The following is a 15,559-nucleotide window of genomic DNA, read 5'->3' on the forward strand; positions in this document are numbered from 1 at the left end:
TGTTTTACCCCTTCCTTCCCCCCTTCTCCCCCCCCCAACCTCCAAACAGCTTCATGGTTATGGAAGAAGAAAAGCAAAACTGTAGGGAGAGGGCCGTTGTCAGAGGCTTTATTGCAAAAATATCAACATGACCTGCAATTTGCTGGGCTTTGGGGTTCTTTTGTGTGACAGGTGTTTCAGAATTTATCCAGAGATTTATAACATTTGGGCCAGAAGATAATCCAACAGCAGCCTCCAGCTCCTCTTCCTTTCACCTTGTTTCCTGCCTTTTATCTATCAGGTGCTAATGAGTGGGCCTACACCCTCCATTGTCTTTCCAATTTTTATTTCTTCCACCATCAGGATGTGGCTTTCCTCAGATGGTTTCACAGAGGAATATTTTTCTAGTCAGAAAGAGAACCAGCTAGACAGAAATCAATTAAAGAATGAAGCACCTCTAGAAACCTATTTTTAGCAAAATTCAGGTAACTGACCAGGTTGGATATTATAAGACTGGAGACCCAGGAGTGGGGAAAACTTGTTGCTCTTTGACTTTGAATCAACCTAGAATCTGATCCTGTGTCATTCTTCAATCTAACAAGACTGGGGTTGTGCGCAGACCACTACTTAGTTTTTGCTGACATTTATTCAAAAATATTTGTTGTCAAACAAAGTTCAAAGTTCAAAGCCTATACTAGCCAAGGTCCTGGATGTCATAATCATCACATTTAATTATTTAACTAAATATTAGATAGCTTTAAAAAAACGATCATAAAATACACGTGAAGTGTAAAGAATGATAATAGAGTGACATTGGGCGGCTTTACCTTGGAAAACCCCTGCGAGTTTTTCCTGTAACTCTCCTCTCCAGAGGCAGTTCTTCACATTTTGTACTTATCACTCATTTTCTTTTTAAAATAACTTCCACATTTCTTTTAAAAATAACCTTTTCTTTTATATCTCAAAATGATGTATTGTAGTGTTTTGCATGTTTTTGAATTTTATGGAAATGGAGTGATAGTGTGTAGATTTTCTGCATTTTGCATGTATCATTCAAATTCTTGTCTTTGTATTTGATAGCCTTGTTGCTGGGTGCCAGTTTAGTTGACTTATTTTCTCTGAGCTAGAGTGTATGAATGTACTGCAATGTGTTTATTTGTTCTAATGTGGATGGACATTTGGATTATTTCCATTTCAATGTTCTTTCTTGGGAATTCTGGGGTATAGTCTCAGACCTATACTGTGATGGACCAGAGAATGTGTGTCTTCCTTCTTACTAGCTAATTCCAAATAGTTTTGCAAGTGCTTGTACCAATTTGCATTCCCATCAGCAGTGTGTAAATGTTCTGGTGTTGCTATATCATGGCCAACACTTGGTAAACTTCTACAAATCTGTTAGGTGTGAAATGGCATCTCATTGTGGTTTTTTTTATTTTTTTATTTTTTTTTAATTTTTTTTTTTAAAGATTTATTTATTTATTCATACAGAACTGGGGTACAGGCCAGAGGCTCAGGGGCGGTGAGAGGCTTCACCAGAGACAGAGTGGGGAGCAGAACAGGCAGATCGATGAAGTACACTGCTGAGGGGAGCTGCGGGCGGGTCAGGAGAGGTCTGGCTCGCCATGTGGTCTCCTCCGGGGCAGGCAGCAGGCGGGAATCGAACTCATACGGAAGTGGCTTCAGATTCTCAGTGCTGCGCTTTAACCCGCTGCGCCACCAGGGAGGGCCCCTCATTGTGGTTTTAATTTAGCTTTTCCCTGATGACAAGTGAGGTTAAATATATTTTCATATGACTATGGCTTTGTATTTCTTCTGTGAAGAGCCATGCCAAGCTTTTTGCCCACCATTTTCTATTGGAACCTATGGTTATTTCTTGTAGATTTGTAGACATTCTTTATATACCTCAGATATTGATGGCTAGGGACTAAATGCATGTGTCCCTTCAAAATTTGTATGTTGAAATTTAATCTCTAATGTGAGTGCAAATAGAGACATTTTCAATTCTTCCTTTCTGATTTAGACACCCTTTATTTCTTTTTCTTACTTAATTTCTTTCTTGCTTTGAACTTGAAGGTGTCCTTTTCTTATTCTAGATTTTGGGTGAAAAGGTTTCAGCCTTTCACCATTGAAAAGGATATTAACTGTGGGTTTTTTATATATGCACTTTATCATGTTGAGGAAATTTCCCTTCTCTCTATTTTTTGAATGTTTTTATTATGAAAGGATGTTGAATTTTATCAAATGCTTTTTCTGCATCAATTGAGATATTCATGTGTTTTATCCCTCTGGTAAACAATGAGATTTTCATATGTTGTTCATTCCTGCTTTTTGGAAATAAATCCCACTTGGTCATGGTGTACAATCCTTTTAAAATACAGTTTGGAAGTATTTTGTTGAGTATTTTTGCATAAGTATTCATAAGAGATATTGTTTCTATAGTTTCTTTACTTGTAATATCTTTTCCTGTGGTGGCAGGATAATCCTGGCCTCAGTAATATGAACGGAAAATATTCCTTCCTCTTCAGCTTCTTTGCAGAGTTTGAGAAAGATTGGTGTTAATTTATTTTTTAAGTGTTAGGTAGAATTTATCTTGTGAAGCTTTCTGGTCCTGTACTTTTCTTTGTTGGGAGATTTTTGATTATGGATTCAATCTTACTAGCTATAGACCTATCCAGACTTTCTATTTTTGCATCAGTTAGTTTTGATGCATTGTATGTTTTTCAGGGATTTGTCGATTTCATTTAGGTTATCCAGTAATTTGTGTACAATTATTCATAGTACTCTGTTGTACTCATTTTTGTTTCTGTAAAATCAGCAGGATGTCTTTAACTTTCACTTGGATTATAGCAACTTGAGTCCTCTCTCTTTTTCCTTAGTCAGTTTTCAGAAATGCATGCTAATTTTCTGTTACCCCAATGACCTAAACTTTCACAATCAATGTCTCTGTTTTTATTTTCATTGGTTGTTTTGGGCACTCCGTGTCCACTCCATCTGGAAACTTATGTCCTTCCATCCTGAGAAATCTCAATTATTTCTTAGCTAGTTTCTTCATGTCATGTGGAAATAGAAAACAACTCTCTATTTGATCTTTTGTTCAGATGTTGGGCCTACTGAACCAGTCCGCTTTTCAATTTTTTCCTTTTCTTTCTCTGAGAGGTTTTTTTTTTTTTCAATTTTAACTTCTCTGTCTGCTGGAATGTTCAGTTCTGTTATCATATTTTTAACTTCTGAGAGCGTATTCTTTTAATTTTTTTCTCCTTAATTCTGTTTCTTCAAAATTCCTTTTTAAATACTTATTTGGTCTTTCTTTCATCTTAGAGGTGTTCCTCAAATGTCCCAGTGATCCTGGGCCCTCTTTTTATCTTTAATGGGGCTCTAAAAGCCTATTGCAGACTCTGCATGTTGGGGAGGGCCTGTCAAATGTGGGCTGGGATATTTCTTTGGGTAATCTCTTGATGTCAGTGACTTTAGGTTAATTTTTACTGGGATCATATTCTACTTAGAGAAGTCTAATTTCCTGTGTAAGTATTGGTTTGGTCAGTGGTGTTTGGGGCTGAGTAGAAGTAGACTTAGGATTGGAAAGGTGGCAGTATTTCAAAGTGCAGCTCATTCCTTGCTCATATTTTTTATGAGCTCTCCCTTACTCTCGGGGTGCCTACTCTCCTGCTTTATTGCCCCTACCAGAGAGTTAGCTTCTGATCTTCAACCAAAGACGAGCTGAGCAAACAAGGGGATGGAAGTCTACCTGTATCTGAAGTAGACTTTCAGTGAAACCCCTTGTATTTAGCCCCCAACTTCATCTTCAAAGCACCCAGAGCTGGGTTAGGATTCAGCTTTCTTAAATCTTCTAAATCAGTCACTCACCCATTTGCTTTCTAGTTTCCATTATTGTGTTACTGTCTCTATCATGGCTTATTGTCCCACGGGTTTACCTTACTATGAGTCTCTTTATGTGGGCTTTTGAGAGGGAGCAATGGCTAATGAGTATGTTAGTCTGCCATATCTAACCAGAACCCTGACATTTATTGGAGTAAATATAGGGGAACAAAATTTACTACCTCAAAATAAGTTCCTTCGAGGGGTGGGGTGGGTGGAAATAATAATGAACAATAATGAATAACTATATACCAGAGACATTTTACTGGGGTGGAGTGGGGAATAGGATCAAAAAATGGGGGTGGGGGTGGGGGTAAGGCCCTCCCTGGTGGTGCAGTGGGTTAAAGCACAGCACTAAGACCACTTCAGCATGAGTTCGATCCCGGCCCAGGAGCTGACCTACATGGTGTGGCAGACCTCTCCCGACCTGCCTGCCCACTGCTCCTCTCAGCAGTGTACTTGTCAGTCGGCCTGTTCTGCTCCCCACCCTGTCTCTGGTGAATCCTCTCACCGCGCCTGCACCTCTGGTCTGTACCCCAGTTCTGTATGCATAAATAAAAAATAATCTAAAAAAAAAAAAACAAAAAATATGCAGGAGGGTGTAGTGCATAGGACTTTGGTGATTGCATATGGTGAATTGGTGTGGGAAGTCCACAGGGATTGTAGCTGAGATGGAAAAAGGCACAAAATGATGTACAAGTAAACTATTCTAAAAAATAAAAAAGCATAAATTTTATAAAAATAAAGGTATCAATTTAAACAGTTTTACAAACTTCTGCAAAATAAAAGTAAAGGCAAAAGTCTAGGAAAAAAGTTCTTTTGGGAAAAAAATAAGTTTCTTTGGCATGAGGATTATTTTAGGCCAATTATTTTTAAGAAAAAGAAGACTCAGGAAGTGTTGGTTTTTACTTCTCCCTTAACTACCTCAAAGAATTTAGGGGGAAGAGAGCTACCAGGAGAGAACCAGGTAGAATAAGAGTAATATTCTCTAACCACCCTTAGTTGAGGGGAGTATAACAAGGCCTTCTTGTTCACCATCTCTCTGTCTCTGTCTGTGCTTGGCAAACATTTGTTTACTGAACATTTGTTCTGCCCTTCTTCCTTCAAATTGTCTTTTCTCCTTCGAAGCCCCAGATTCCTGCCACCTTCCTAACTCAGATTAGCATATAAACCTTTTATCTGCCTGTCAGGGAGCCTTATGTCATTGTGAAGCTCCCTTTCAAATGAAATTAGTTTTTGATCCTGTTAATCTGGCCTGTATTACAGGGGTGTTTCAGCCAAGAACCAAGAAAGGTAGAGGAAAAGATTTTTCTCTCCTAACTACAAAAGGTGTCATTATAGGGAAAAAGATTAAAATCATTGCTTCAGTTCTTTTACTCCCTTTATCAATATTTAAAAACCTTTCTCTGTGTTTAAAACCCTTTTACTTTGTGTCCCACTACCACAGGTCTCTAATAGTTAATCTATACATCTTGGTTAGTTAACTGGTACAAACAATAACCACATACATACTAGATCACACATTGCTACTGAGACTATATGATACGAAGAGCCCAAAGCACGTTGATCACCTTCTAATGTGAGAATGTAAGAAAGGTGAATTGTACTATTTTTTTTTAAAACAAAATTATTGCATATAGTTTTCATCACAGGGGAAACAGAATTGGCATACTTTTGAGCACACTATTTTGTTATTGACTGGTTGGATTTTTAAGGGTGACAGGCACCGTTTTTCTTTTTGTGGAAGATGATTTGTTAAGGTCATATTTAGCTCAGATCTTTGCTAAGGATCTTCAGGGATAACATTTGAGTCACTCATAATTCTAGAGTTTGAGAGACAGATGATTGCTCATGTCCAAATTATAATGGAATAAGAAGGGCTCTTGGAAGCCTGGAGAGGAGGTGGCTGGAGCTGCATGTCCTGGATGCTGTTACACATCTCTGAAATCAGATTGGGTTTGCTGAGTTTCAAGATTAAATGTTTACCCATATTGATGATGGGGTGGTAATGCACAACATAGAAATGGAGGCTGATGACTAGAGGAGATGTGGAACAATTGGGCAAGCGGGTTCTTGTTCAGATAGATGGTCTTTGCATTTTCACTCATCAAGTTATCATATCGTTTGTTGTTTTGACTTGCCAATATTGCTAATGGGCATCAATTGGTGGAAGTCCACTTGTAACTATTCTGTTCATTGCTGGGAATTTCTGATAATTTTGTACATCATCAAAGAGACGTCTTAAAGGGGTGAACTTGGGGAGAATATGCAATGGTGAATGGTTAGTTTAATGATAAAGTTGTTTGGTTAAATGATTCCTAATTAGAGATTCACTTCAGAATCACCTGTGGAGGATTCAAGATTACCTGACAGGGATCCCCTATCTTTGGAGATTCTGACTGAGGAGGCCTGGTGTGTAGCTCAAGAAATCTGTATTTGGAAAAAAGCTCTTTGCCAAATTTTGTTGAATTCCCTTGTTGAAAAACTCTGAAATGAAGATGATTGCAGGAGTCTACTTGTAATGTACTAGAATTTAGATTTAGGGTGGTGGCAGTTGAAATGTAGGAGGTTTCAGTTTGCAAAACTTTGTAGAGAATAAGGAGGACATGAATTGGTATTCGATCACTTTCTGGTCCAATACATGTGATGCTCAGAACCCCTCCCCTACAACCTGTATACTTCCCAGGTTGTAGGGAAGGATTCAAGATTACCTGACAGGGATCCCTGTAGCACACAGTGGCTTCTCCAACTCACTTGTGGCCACATTAACCTCACTTCTAACTCTTCCCTGAGAGAGTTCCACAGCCTACACAATTCTTTGAGATCTTTGTGGACAGTTTTGAAAGGCTATTTTTGTACACTCTTATGTGTGAACACTACCATTCATTACTAATGTTTTAAAAGCTATTTTGTAATTTCTAGTTTAATTTTGTACAATTTTCCCTTTTGGAAAAGAGAGTTATAATATACTGAGAAAAAGCATTAGAAAATAACCCTCATATTTCTGTTGCTTAGAGGTGCATATCTACATGAACACTGCATGTCTAATTTGTCCTTGAACATCCTTCATGGGAGCCTCAGAGACAGCGTTATGTCTGGTGATACTTAAGATAACAAGGAACTTTCTGCCCTTGAAAAAACTGGATTTAAGTCTTGTTTTGGAACCAGAAACAATATCTGGTTTATCACAAACCCTTTATGCCAGAGCAGACAATGTTTCATTAAAAGGCAGAGAGAAAGTGCTGATGTAGACCCTTCCTATTTGGGAAGCTGATGCTTTTGTCATGCACAAAGACTGGTAAAAATATTCACATCAAAACTTGAATTTGATGAACAAACGTATTTATCGTTATATGTATTTGATGACATGATTCAGCATTGTGATTTGCATTGACCATTTTGAAAACAGGAAACATTTCTTGGCCAGGAAATATGCTGCCTTGAAATATTCCTGCTTGGTAGCCCAGTCAGCTGTGTGATGTTTCCAACCTTAGTGTAAGAAAAGAACATGGGCATCTCAGAAGTGTCAGTGTGGGTTGGCCAGCATTACGTCTATGGCGATAAGGCCAAGGAGCATGTTTAGGACTGAGAAGGTCACAGCTACACCTGCTGGTGTCAGTATCTAAAGATCAAAGGCTAAACTCCACATAAGCTAGTGTCCTGGTGATCAGTTATAGGCCAGTGAGGCATGAACAACTCTGGAAGCTTGCTATTTTCAGCCTGCTCTACCTTTCTCCATTTCTTTCCCATTAAAATCCCAACTCAGCAGAATATCAGCCAAGTCCTTCCTTTCCAGTCTCATCTCTCACTGCCCACATCAGGCCGGACACTGCTATTCTGCAGATGCCACATCATGCCTTGTTCTTTTGTCTTTTGCTTATGTCATTCCTGCTTGTTTCCCTCCCTCCATCAAATCCTCTTTATTTTTCAAGGTTTGACTCCATGTCCCCTCTATCATGAAGCTTTCCAGATCTGCAGTATATTGCACACTGTATCTGCCAGGCATGATGATGAGGAAGAAAGGGGTGATGTAATATTGTGATCGAGGGAAGCAGACCACCAGAATTTGACTAGTAGAGGTGACTGCGGACATGTCCTGAATAATTAACTGATTTTTTTGCACTTAAAAAAGTGTTTTTATTTTTAATAGCACAAGGCAACATTTACTTATTTCTTAGCTCTGACTTGATGGTGCTGATTTTAAGAGTTAGAAAAGATACTGGATTTTGGTGACTGGCTTTTGGAACCTTCTCTGAGAGTAGAGGCTTCCTAGAAACTTCTGTTCTCAATTCTGAAGCTGATTTAGCACTAATCCTTGGCCCAAGCCACTAGCTTCTTCTTGACCCATTTTTGGGGGAGTAATTTAAGGGGGATCATAATACCTATCAACTTTCTAGATCCCTGTGAGCTCTGGAGATAAGAGTGGTTACGTGAGCATAATTACTGCTGTTCAGAAAATCCGAAATGCATCAGTTGAAGCTTCTTTTTATAAGTTTGGATCTGTTTTTGTCTCACCTCTGCTGGATGTTAGGCCAATAATAATTCTCAGGGTCAGCTCAGCACATTGCTCCTCATGGCAGTTCATTGAGTCCCAGCATCACCAGGTTCAGGTGCTGTTCAAGGGCACCCCCCCTCCAGTGAAGGACTGAGCAGGAAGAAGTGGGCCCAGATGGGATAATGAGGGGAGTGGGTTCTTACTGCTTTGCTTGGAGGTTTGAGATTTATCAGTACATCAAAATTTAAATGCCTGCACAGAATATGGTAGGACATGAATACATGTTGGTTGAGTAAATGGAAAAATAATTGAAGCCAAAACTCCAACTTATGACCTTAGAAAATAGTTTCAGATTATAGATTCCGTTGGGTTGTTTTACCATGTAGAGGTGCAAGGGAGAGAGGCATCTGTCCTTCTGTGTTTTTTTTTTTTTGTCCTTCTATTGTTTTTATTGGGCTGGTGGAGTGACCACATGAACATCAGGCAGAACGAATTTAATTACATAGGTATGGAAAATCCACATGGTTGTAAATGCTAGAGTCAATGAGACAGATTGAAGTTCTTGTTTCTCAACTAATGAATGAGATGAGGGGCGCAAGGAGACAGGAGGGGGAGTTACATGACAAAACCAGACCCCTAGATGTTTGCTCTGCCTTGAGATAGGTTTCCTGACAAAAGGTTATGTCTGAGGATGGCCCTAAATCTGGGTTATCTTCATTCATTGAGGAAAAAAGTAACAGTTTCTTCGAAGTTCACAGGTCTTGATTAACCTGCTACATAACAGGGTGACATGTATTGGAAAGAGCTTGCTCTGGACATTCTGAGGACCCCTGGCCTCCAACCCCAATAACCTCCAGTGTTCTCGCTTCAACTGCACCTTGAGCATAGGGTGCATGTGTCCTTCCTCTCCCCATCCCACGTGAGGGTCCTGGCTGAATTCCTGACAGTTGTGGGTAGAGCCGGACAGGACTACGGGACTTTATTTATGAATTGAGTTTTCTTGTAAGGTTTAGAGGGCTCTTGCTCAGAAACATTTCCTTTCCTAAAGTCATGTGATATGGGAGGCAGTTGGAAAGGTGAATTCTCATGAAGTTGTTTTTATTTAATCCAGATTGTAGTCAAGATCTCCAGTCCTATCTTTCTCATTATACTTTCACCTGACTGAGTTAATTCTTAGCCAAACAGACCAGCTCAGTGATGAGTGAAACGTGTGATTGTTGGCACCCTGGACTCCTTCACCTCCCTAACTCTTGCTTGCACTTTCAACTCCTCCTGGAGTTTTCTCTCCATCCAGCCTTTGTTCTCCCTGAACTGTGGAATCATTTATCACCTGCAAGATTCAGGGACACATAGTGCAAGTTCCTTGTGAAGTGGCAGCCCAGGAGCCAATTCTGCTGTCTGATTGCCTGGACATGAATCCTGGCCTCTCCGTTTCTAGCTGTATGCCTTCTCCTCAGCAAAGTGACCCATCTTCTCTGTTGTTCTGGGTTTATAGTGGGATAATGCAAGAGCTTGATCTCACTAGGGAGATGGGTTCTTTGGAGCACATTTCAAAGGCTCAGGAGAGACCGCAGATTGACCATGCCCAACCATCTTGGTAATTACTCCCTGCCTTGCACACCAGGACATAAAGGTTGGTGCAGCCCCAGCTGGAGCGCTTTTGGTTTTATAGATTCCAGATACTGTACTGGAGAGCAGCCCCTTGTTACTCTCAGAGGCCTAGCTGCTAGCTTCCTTTGATCCCTGTCTAGCATCCCTAGAACTCTGCTTCTACGGTACAGCAGGGGGTAGAGAGGGTTTTGAACTCAGGCTTTTGAATCAGATAAATTTGGGCCTGAATGCTAGTCAATCCTGCTATTTACTGGATGATGTTAAGTCAGGGTCTGACCTGTCTGAGCTTCATTTTTCTCACTGGCAAAATGGAGCTGATGATCCCCACACGGTGGAGGATGAGAATTATACGTGCATGGTCAGTGCTCCCCGGGATCTGGTACTCCGTGAGCATCAGCATGGATTATGAATGACACTCTTCATAACACAGTTGCTGTCGTTATCTGGCGGGGTCATCACGGCATCTAGCACTCATTCAGATGAAGCCTCGAGGACTTGTCTTTTTCTAAGTGTGAAAGAACTTCCATTGCCAGTGTGTGTGCTGTGCATGAGTGTTACAGACACTCTGATTTTTATAACAGTTTCAGACATCCTTCACATGAACTGAGGGAACAGAATAATTAAGTGACTCACAGCTTTTAAAAACTGAAATTCTGGTAGAGCACAGAGGCGTAGAATACAAGGAGAGCAGAACTAGACAGGAAGGGCACGCTGAAGCCAGCTCCCGGGAGAGGCGCAGAAAAGAATAGAAATCATGGCAGTCATATTCAGAGGCTATAAAATTAGATCCAACATTAATCTTGTGAGTTACAGACTCATTAGCTGTGTGGCTAAACTTAGTAGTCTCAACTATTCTGCAGGACGCCTGAAATTGTTATTAAGAATGGCACTTGCATTCATGGCACCTGGAAACACGGGGAGACATTGGAGCTGATGGAAACGTTCAAATCCTCTGGCTTCTTATCTGAATTAGCAAAGAGAATAAAGGCAGACGCATCATGGAGCTGGTGTTCATCATAGCCCCAGACCTGTCTATTGAGGCAGCTGCTACTATGCTTTAGGAAGATAAAGGGCCAAATTGGGGACTTGGGTTTTAAAACCACAATCGGAAGGTTGTGGGCATTTCAAATCTCTAGTATATATACCTTTATGCTCCCCCTCAAGACCTGCGGTTCCTGAGTAAGATGATTCCCCTTGACATGACTTCTGCCTCTTAAGCTGCATTGTCAAAATAGATGCTCTAGCTCCAGGTGTGGAAGGAGCTGGAGCCCAGAACTAAATGGGGGTGTTTCTAACAAAGGTTCATTGTTTGCAATCTGTTTACAGTGCCTGTTTAAATGTGCTAATAATAGGAAAATCACTTAATTTCCTCAGAAGGCAGCATTGCCTGGAAGATGACATTTAGAAGGTTGGGAACGCAAGCAGGAAGCTGCATCTCATTATTTTGCCTCCTTAATCCAAGGACTCTGCATAGTTTTGTGATTGTGTTCCCACCCCCTCCCCATCATTTCTTTGGTGAAAACATGGCTTCTGCACTTGCTGTGATCTGTCTGCTGGGCTTATACCTGTTTTTCATGTCAGGACTGATTCGCATCTGCCAGCTATGAAGGGATAAAGTAACTTGCTTCAAGTCACACAGCTTGAAAGTGGGAATTTAAGCCTGCAGGGTTCAAGTCAGTGGAAAATATGTCTATTGAACATGCACTGTGTTTGAAGTCTTATGCTCAGTGCCTCCACGGACATTTATACTCTTTTTCAGATCTTAATCTGTTAGATTTTGAACTCCTCACAAGCATGAACAGTGCCATATTTATTGTGCCCACAGAGTGGTTAAACTGTGCTTAGGTAAATGAATGAAAGTTCATGTGGTCCCAGTCTGCATGTTGCTTGTTACCTAGTGGGACAGGTATTTAAGGGATATGTCAAATTGTGATAACTAACTACATTCATCATTCTATCCATCCACCCATCTACCCCTCATCCATTCTTCCATCCATTTGTTGAACATCTATTGGACGTCAGTATGTGCCAGACACTGGGAAGGATAATAGTGACTCAAAGAAAAATAAGAGAGACTCCTGTCAAGAACTCCTGGGTTATAGAGGGATGCAGACAAGTAGAGTTGAATTACAAGACAGAGTGGTGTTCCACTTATGTGCAATTACTAGAGTAGTCAAATTCATGGAGACAGAAAGTGGAATCCTGGTTGCCAGGGACTGGGGGGAGGGTGATGGGGAGTTACTGTTTCATGGGGATAGATGTGTTTCAGCTTGGGAAGATGTAAAAGTTCTGGAGATCTATGGTGATGGTCACACAATATTATGAATGTACTTAATATCACTTAAAAGTGTTTAAAATGGTAAATTTTATGATATATCTATATCTCACCACAAAAAGAAACTCAACAGGTACTCTACAGTATGAGAACAAGTGACCCCAGGTGCCCAAGCCTAGTCCAGGTGACCTGTGCCCTGGCTCAGACCTCCAAGTCTTTGTGCCCCTGCTTGTTTGGAAGGGGCGTGGGTGGCAACGATAATTAGAGTAAATGGAATTATAGGATCTGGAGGCACATTTTGCCTAAGTGATAGGAAGATTCTTGTTGGGGACCGAGGCCGGCATCTTGCGTCTGTCAGCATCTTGCACCATAAAAAGGTGAAATGGAGTCCGGATAGAGAAAAACATCTGGGTTGCAAAAGGCATGTGGGAAGAGCTCCCTGCCCCCACCTTTTCCCTTTCCTCTTTCTTTTCTCGCCCACTTTCGCCCCTCGCGAGACCAACTGCCACCAAAACATGCTGCATTTCTATTGGTCTTCTCCCTTTCTGGCATCCCTCTCCTCTTGTATATGGCTGAGGTAAAAACCCAATAAAGAGTTCTTTCTTTGTTCTGCGTGTGACTGATTCTTTTGTTCGCCGGACCTGGGGCCCCGAATCTCCGGCCTTGCTGGTCAAGGTCCCCCGCAATTTCTCTTACTACATTCTACCCCATTCCGGAAAACATGGAAGTCTGTCCACAGTGGGTACCAAATTAAATATGTCACAGTGCAGGTGTCATTGCAGTTATCTATCACTGCATAACAAACAACACCTCCCCCCTCGACTCCCAAACTTAGTTGCTTAAAACAATTGTTACCCTGTATTTGCTCATGACTCAACTTGGACTGGACACAGCTGGGCTCTCTCTGCTCTGTGTGGTGTTGACTGCACCTACCAATGGTTTCGTAATCAGTTGGTGACTTACTTTGGTTGGAAGAGTCAAGCCAGCTTCGCTCACTTTTGGTGCGTCAGCTGCTTGACTGGGAGAGTGGGGCTGGAGGGCCCTCTCAGTTCTTGTGAAACATCATTAATGAGTCAGATTTATTTTTATTAATTTTGATCACCTTCAAATCTATGGAGCTTTGGACACATTTGGCAAAGTCGCAGTATTCTATAAATAGAAGCAACTTAAAAATTCATTATGTTTTGTCATTACTCATTTTCATAATTTTCTAGATACCTGAGCAGCTTTTTAGAACTCATAATTTGTTTCAAATTGTTTATCATATTTCTTTGTTTCTATATAGTTCTTTACTTATCCTTCTGTCTTTAATTACTTTTATTGATTGTTGAACTGATTTAACAGAAACACTTCTTGTAAACTACAGAAAGTATAATATCACTAGTAGAATGTTGTTTAGTAAGTATAATTCTCTTACTTTTTCATTTCCAGAATGTTTACTACCATTTCACAAGTTACTTAATGTGAATATAAAATTTATTAAGTCTTTTTGTATTACAGCACTATAGGCTGGCTGTTGAGGTTTCAATATTCTTTGGATTTTAAATCTCAATTCCCAGATTAGTTAATTCTCTTTGTTTATTTGGTTTACGGTAGACTGAATTGTATTCCTCAAAATTCGTACTTTGAAGCTTTAACCTCCAGTGTGGCTGCATTTGGAGGTGGGCCTATAATGAGGTAATTAATGTTAAGTGGGGTCATAAGGGTGATTTACATCTTTTCATGTACTTGTTGGTGCATGATATATCCTCTTTGGAAAAAAATCTATTCATATCCTTTACCTCTTTTAAAATTGGTTTATGAGTTCTTTATATAATAGATATCTGCCCCTTATTAGACATGTGGCTTGCAAATGTTTATTTTCCCAATATGTAGGTTGTCTTTTCATTTTGTTTATGGTTTCTTTCCTGTGAAGAAGCTTTTTAGCTTGATGTAGTCTCATTTGGTTATTTTTGATTTTGTTATTTGTGCTTTAGGTGTCATATCCAGAAAATCATTGCCAAGACCCATGCCAAGGCTTTTTTCCATGAAGTGTTTTCTTCTGGGAGTTTCATAGTGTCTGGTCTCACATTACTTTTTAACCCATTTCAAGTTTATTTTTCGTGAATAATATAAGATAGGGTTCTAGTTTAGTTCTTTTATAGTGATTATCCAATTTTCCCAGCACCATTTATTGTCTTTTTCTATTGAGTAATTCTTGGCTCTCTTGCAAATATTAGTTCACTATAAATGCATGGATTTGTTTTTGAACTCTCAATTCTTTTTATTGGCCATGTATCTGCTTTTGTGCCAGCACCATACTGTTTTGATTACTATAGATTTGTAATGTAGCTTGAAATCAGGAATGTGATGCCTACTGCTTTGTTCTTTCTCAGTATTGCTTTAGATATTCTAGGTCTAGTGTGGTTCCATATGATTTAGTACTATTTTTACTTTTGTAAAATGCCACTGGAGTCTTGGTCAATTTCATTGACTCTATCAGTTGAATGCATTGTGTTTATAAAGGGCTTTGGGCAGTATCAGCATATAAAATAGATTAATCCATGTGCATGGGGTACTTTCCCATTTGCATCCCCAGTTTCTTTTATTAATGTCTTACAGTTTTCAGTGTAGATATCTTTTGCCTCTGTGACTAAATTTATTCTGAAGTATTTTATTGATTTTGGTGTTATTGTAAATGGGGTTATTTTATTTCTTTTTTTGGTAACTTATTGGTATATAGAAATACTACTAATTTTTATATGTTGATTTTGTATCCTACAAGTTTGTTGGATTCATTGATTAGATCTGTTTTTTAGTGGAATGGTTAAGATTTTCTATATGTAAACTAATGTCATCTACATATAGAGATAACTTTACTTCTTCTTTTTCATTCTGATGCTTTTAATTTCATTCTCTTGCCTACAGACTTCCAGTTCTATGTTAAATAAGATGGAGAGAATGGGTATCCTCATCGTATTCCTGTTCTTAAAAAAAGCTTTCAACCTTTCACTGTTGCATAGGCTATTAACTGTGAGTTTGCTATAGGTGACCTTTACAATGTTAAGTTTTGTTCCATCTATATGTGTTTTATTATAATGAATGAATATTGAATTTTGTAAAATGCTTTTTCTTTGTCTACTGAGAGGATCATGATTTTTTTTTCCTTTCACTATATTAAAACAACTCACCCTTAAAAAGGGATATCTGTTCCTGTCATCCAGGCAGCTCAGCCGAGAGCTGCTAACCACAGTATGCCCCTGCACTGTCCTTCTGCCAGGCTGGGCAAGTGGGCTACTGTGAAGATTGGTAAGGATTTAGTCCTGGAAGATACTTCCAAGAGT

This window comes from Condylura cristata, unplaced genomic scaffold (assembly GCF_000260355.1).
Source record: "Condylura cristata isolate star-nosed mole 26May11 unplaced genomic scaffold, ConCri1.0 scaffold00035, whole genome shotgun sequence".
Lineage (NCBI taxonomy): Eukaryota > Metazoa > Chordata > Mammalia > Eulipotyphla > Talpidae > Condylura > Condylura cristata.